At 40.2% G+C, this 6,000-nt stretch overlaps 1 long non-coding RNA gene across 2 annotated transcripts in view; it reads left to right on the forward strand.

Annotated features, from left to right (window-relative positions):
* Positions 1–5,974, forward strand: part of LOC137641311 (uncharacterized) — a 48,747-nt gene extending 42,773 nt beyond the window's left edge. For both annotated transcript variants that reach the window (XR_011044477.1, XR_011044476.1), the window contains exon 3: positions 4,394–5,974. This is a non-coding gene — a long non-coding RNA (uncharacterized lncRNA). The remainder of the gene's footprint in view (positions 1–4,393) is intronic.
* The last annotated feature ends 26 nt before the right edge of the window (positions 5,975–6,000 follow it).

Consider the following 6,000-nt stretch of genomic DNA (forward strand, 5'->3'; position numbering starts at 1 on the left):
ACATAGTTCATCGGAGGAAAAAGATGTGCACTTTACATCAGTTCTCGCTTCACCCCCACCCCCGGATTGGGAGATATCGCGAGAGACTTCACCTCTTCTTCGCCAGAAGACCCCAGATCTGCAGGACCCGTACTTTCACGTCCCAATTCACCCGAACTACAGAAAATTTCTGAGATTCGTACACCACGCAACTACTTATCAGTTCTAAGCACTTTGTTTTGGACTAAGCACGGTTCTTTACGTTTTCACTTGAGTGGTGTCGAACGTGGCTCGCTGGTGACATCTGAAAGGGGTACGAATATCAATGTACCTGGACAACTGGCTAATCAGAGCCAGGTCGCAAGAAAAGTGTCTGGAGGATCTACAAGTAACAGTGTCCATGACGCAACAGCTAGGTCTGGTTGTAAATCTGGCCAAATCACAACTGATGCCTTCACAAGACATCATCTACCTGGGGATGAGGATTCAGTTAGTGGTTTTTCGGGCTTTTCCAGCCCCGAATCGCATTCTAGAATGCTTAAGAAAGGTGAAGCGCTTTCTAGGGAGAAGGACCTGCTTGGTAAGGGAATGGATGAGTCTGCTGGAGACCCTCTCCTCGATCAAGGAATTTGTATCCCTGGGAAGACTTCATCTACGTCCACTGCAGTTCCATCTGTCAAGATATTGGACAAGAGACCAAGACCTAGAGACGTGGATTCCGATCCCTCTGGGAATCAGTTGAGTTGGTGGGACGACCCCAACAAACTCCTAGAAGGCCTCGAACTTCAACAGAAGAACCCCGACCTAGTGTTGTATTCAGACGCATCGGACGTGGGGTGGGGTGCAACACTGGGGAAGGGCGAGATCTCGGGTCTGTGGGAAGATTATCAGAAGGAATGGCATATAAACGTCAAGGAACTGGAGGCCATTCATCTAGCACTAATGCACTTCCAGGAGGAAGTCCAGAACAAGTTAGTTCAGGTCAATGCAGAAAACCACAGTGTTGGCCTACATCAGGAAACAGGGAGGCACTCGTTCGGATTCCCTTTACGAGGCAGCAAAAGATCTACTGTGGGCAAAAGTGAGAAATATAACTCTGATAACCCGCTTCATAGAGGGAGAGAAGAATGTCAGAGCGGATCTTCTCAGCAGAGGAAGACAGGTTCTCACGACAGAGTGGACCATACATCACGAGGTGTGCAGCAGGCTTTGGAATCTGTGAGGAGAATCGTCAATAGACCTCTTCGCGACGCAGAGTACAAAGAGGTTACCAGTTTATTGCTCTCCAGTCCTAGACCAGGAAGCAGTGGCAGTGGACGCCATCCTCATGGAGTGGGAAGGACTAGACACGTACGCTTTCCCCCCATTCAAGATCCTAGATAGAGTCATGAAGTTGAGAGTCGAACAACGCCCGCATGACCTGATAGCTCCGTTTTGGCCCATGAGACCCTGGATCACAGAAGTGATGGGGTGGCTAGTAGACACCCCCAGATCGTTACCTTGTCGGAACGATCTACTCAGACAGCCACACATAGAGAGATACCACCAAAATCTCCTCGCTCTCAATCTAACTGCCTTTGGACTATCGAAAAACTGGCAAGAGCGAAGGGCTTTTCGAGGGAAGCTGCAAGAGCAATCGCGAGAGCGAGGACGACGTCCACAATCAACGTGTACCAATCTAAGTGGGACGTGTTCAGAGAATGGTGCAAAATTAACAACATTTCCTCTTCCAGTACCTCTCTAACTCAACTGGCAGATTTTCTGTTACATTTAAGAACACAAGAGAAACTAGCAGTATCAACCATCAAGGGATACCGCAGCATGCTAGCCTCCGTCTTCCGTCACAGACATATTGACGTGTCAGGAGACAAGGATCTCTTGGACCTCATAAGATCCTTTGAGACAGTTAAGAGGAAGGACAACCCAACCCCCTCTTGGAATTTGGATGTAGTCCTGATGTTTTTAACCTCTAGCAGGTTTGAACCTCTCGACAAGGCTTCATGGAAGGATCTTACTAAGAAGACCCTATCCCTGGTTGCGTTGGCAACAGCCAAGAGAATAGGAGAATTGCAAGCCATTAGCAAAAAGGTGGGCTTCAATGGAGAGAATGCAGTCTGCTCTCTGCAACTAGGTTTTCTCGCCAAGAACGAGAATCCTTCGCAACCATGGCCCAGATTCTTTACCATTCCAGGGGTATTTCATTTAGTAGGATGGGAATAGGAGAGAGGCCTTTGTCCAGTGAAAGCCCTAAAATTTTATCTGCAGAGGACCAAAAACCTGAGAGGACAGGCAGATACCCTCTGGTGCTTGGTAAAGAAACCTTCGTTACCCTTGTCAAAGAAAGCACTGGCGTTTTTTATAAAGGATTTAATAAGGGAAGCTCACCAGAACTGTGACGAGAAAAGCTTTCCAATCCTCAAAGTCAAAGCACATGAAGTAAGAGCTGTGGCGACTTCGATGGTTTATAGACACAAGTCTATGAAATCAATTTTGGAAGCAACATTCTGGCGAAGCAAGTCAATCTTTGCGGATTGTTACCTTAAAGAGGTACAGACCCAATATGAGGATTGTTGTTTCCTGGGTCCGTACGTTGCCTCCGGTGTCGTAGTTGGAGAGGGTACTTTTGCCCCTCTAACTTATAACCTTTTATTATATACCCTTGCTTTTTCTTGAACTTGATATCACAGGTTGTCTTTGAAGGTTGTTGCAACCTTCCACAGTCTGGGATGCAAGTTTAAGTTAGGTTTTATGGAGTGTGTTTTTAGTGTGGTTTTGGGTCAGGTGGTCAGATCATTGTCCATGGCTATGCCAGGATAGCAAGGGTGGTGGTCTAGTCATGTTAAGGTCAAGGACTGTGTGGCAGCCCCACAGAAACTTTTACAGCCCCCTGGGTGGATCGCTGGGTCTCTCAAGGAATGCAGGCAAATGAGGCAGGATAACTTTGAAGCCAGCTTCCTTATCAGGTAGGAACCAGATTATTGGTACAGCTAATTTGTAGCGATTAATATTATGCGAATTCCCGACGGTGTTGCGGTTTTCTAACCCACCACCAATGGTGTCAATCAGCTATATATATGTAACTACCAGGGAAGTTACATATTTAAAAATGGTATTTTCATTTTAAAATAAATTTTTAAATATACTTACCTGGTAGTTACATATATAAAAGGTCCCTCCCTCCTCCCCTCTGAAAATAGGGGCATGGAATTTCTGAGGACAAATGGGAATGGTTCCAGGTACCTGGATAGAGGGAGCACAGGTATGATCACCTGGCCACCTGTCGGCGATTGCCGTGAATTTTGAATTTCTGCCGTGCGCGCGACGAATCGGTGGGATTAAGCTATATATATGTAACTACCAGGTAAGTTTTATATATCAGTTCATATACTTTTTGGTGCTTTGTAGAATGTGCAGTTTAGTTGAAAATAGATAATCAGTTTATTGAATGAGCATTATGGTCAAGATCTTTATTGATTATTGGTTAAATAAGGGCTAGATTTCAAGATCTTTATTAGTCATTTATTTAATGAGGAGACCTAGATCTTTAATGGTGATAGATACAAAGGAGTTATCCGAATCTTGACGCTTCTGGTATAACAGTTCATGAATGTCAACCTGTTATTACTCATGGTTTGCCTACTGTTTCATATCTTGTACTTCCCTTAGACTTCATTTTTATCTAGACTTCATTTTTACCTATTCAGGATGAGTTCTTTATTGGCTTTCCCCTGACAATTGTGACAAGTTGATTGAGAATTCATAAAATGTGCCATATCTTTTGAAGGAGGGCTGTTTTATCGTCTCAGTATTATTGTTTTTTCTAAAAACAAACGATTGTTCTATAGTCTTTGGTAGTGCCATAGCCTCTGTACCATTGTCTTCCACTGTTTTGGGTTAGAGTTCTCTTGCTTGAGTGTACACTGGGGCACAGTATTCTATCTTATTTTTATTCCTTAATTTTTTTTTTGATAGTTTATATATGAAAGATATATTTTAATGTTGTTACTATTCTTAAAGTATTTTATTTTAATTGTTCATTACTTCTCTTGTAGTTTGTTTATTTCCTTAGTTTTTTCCTCGCGGAGCTATTTTTCCCATTTGAAGTCCTTGGGCTTATAGCATCCTGCTTTGCCAACTAGAGGTTGTACATTAGCTAGTGATAATAAAGGGATTTTGATAAATTTTACATCGTTAATGTAATTAAGTGATTAGAATTTTGAATGTGGAGATGACAGATAACGAGAATCTATGTGGTCCTAAATATCTGCGTTTATCAACTGGAACAGGTTGAAAAACTTACGATATTGTAATGATTACGATGATACTTTTATCCATGATGCTGCTGCTATTGTATAAACTGATCTGTGATGGGGGTTATGATAATGTAATATATTGGAATTTTTTTTTATTTTAGGTACAGACAGTTTCATGTTATTGAGGAAGAGAAGATTTCGCCGGAAGCTCCAAGGAAGTACATGTGCAATCTACGTGCAACGTTACATCCCAATTCAAGCAGAATTGCGCTTCACAATTTTCTGAAGAATGATTACTTTGCCTCAGCCAACTGCTTCATATCAGTGAGAGAAAAGATGCTATAATTGGTTTTGAAGTTTATTTGGTTAGACTGTCGTTAACCTTATCAAGTACAAAAAATAACCTTTGTTACGGATATTCTGTACAAGTCTATACCCGAAAGTCTGAAAATACTAAGGATTTTAAGAAGAAACTGAAGATTTTCTAATTCTCTTAGTTCTTCGATATTGATGGCTTGACAAAATCCCAATACGCTGTGTGATACGCAAAATACCTAAGAATGTATACGATAGGGTGGTAGGACCTGGAAGGCAATCCTTAAAGTAAAGTATACAAGATGAGCGGAGTCACGTAAAAGTAGCAAGGATACGAAAAGACATTTTCAATCATAATGCCTAAGGTTTTTCTTAAATGTATATCATCATCAAACGTTATCGCTAGCGTCTAGAGTAGCATCAAAGATGTCAAAAAAGCAGTTAGAACTAGAAGGGACACTCGGTAGAGAGCATACCTTTGTCATGCCAGGCAGTTTACTTTTGCTCTTAATTTCACTGCATACTTGTACTTAGATGTATTTTCTTCAAAATCTAATGATTTGTTATTGGGCCATAGTCCACATGTCCACCAAGTTTCGTTGAGATAGTTTCATTAGCTTTGCATCATATTGTTCATAAACAGAAAAATAACCTAACAAATTATTTCATATTTACTTAACATTACGATTATTTTAAAATAACTGATGTGCTTTATCCAGAATGTTACAAATTCATCATTGAGTCATGTCAAACGTAACAACCAAGTTTCTTGAGAATCAGTATGGTAGTTTTTGTGTAAATTGTTCACAAACTGATAAATATACGACGGCAGGGGTGAATACTTGCCATTCACAGATTTTTGCTATGCAACAGTAAAATATCAAGTTCAACATTTATCTCAAAGAAGTCAACGTAGTTAAAGTCTTCTGAACACTATAGCCATAATCACTTGCTTATTTTCTTATTTTGACACAGAATGGAGATTTCAGCTTGAAAACAGCAAATGTATGAAAGAAATTACTTAATATTCTATTAAAAAGTAGAATATAAAAAAACCCGTCAAATCCTCAATCTAGGTAATGAATATAAATCACAGACTGATAATTTGATGACGGTAAGAACACTGCCAAGTCATAATCCTTCATTTCCATTGTAATATATAGTAAGCAGCTGATACGCCTTTCACAGTGAATTATGACAGTGATCCTGGTTTTGCTTAAGGGACAGATTGCATGATACTTCAACTCCAGCAAGAGAACATTTTCTCTCCTGGGGTTTTGTCGCCCCTTTTTCATATAATCTTTGTCACATCTCTTGTTATATAATTATTGTTATTATCATTATTATTATCATATAAACCATCACCTCTCTTATATTATTATTATTATTATTATTATTAATAATATTATTAATTATTATTATTATTATTATTAATATTATTATTATCCTTATT

This window comes from Palaemon carinicauda, chromosome 5 (assembly GCF_036898095.1).
Source record: "Palaemon carinicauda isolate YSFRI2023 chromosome 5, ASM3689809v2, whole genome shotgun sequence".
Lineage (NCBI taxonomy): Eukaryota > Metazoa > Arthropoda > Malacostraca > Decapoda > Palaemonidae > Palaemon > Palaemon carinicauda.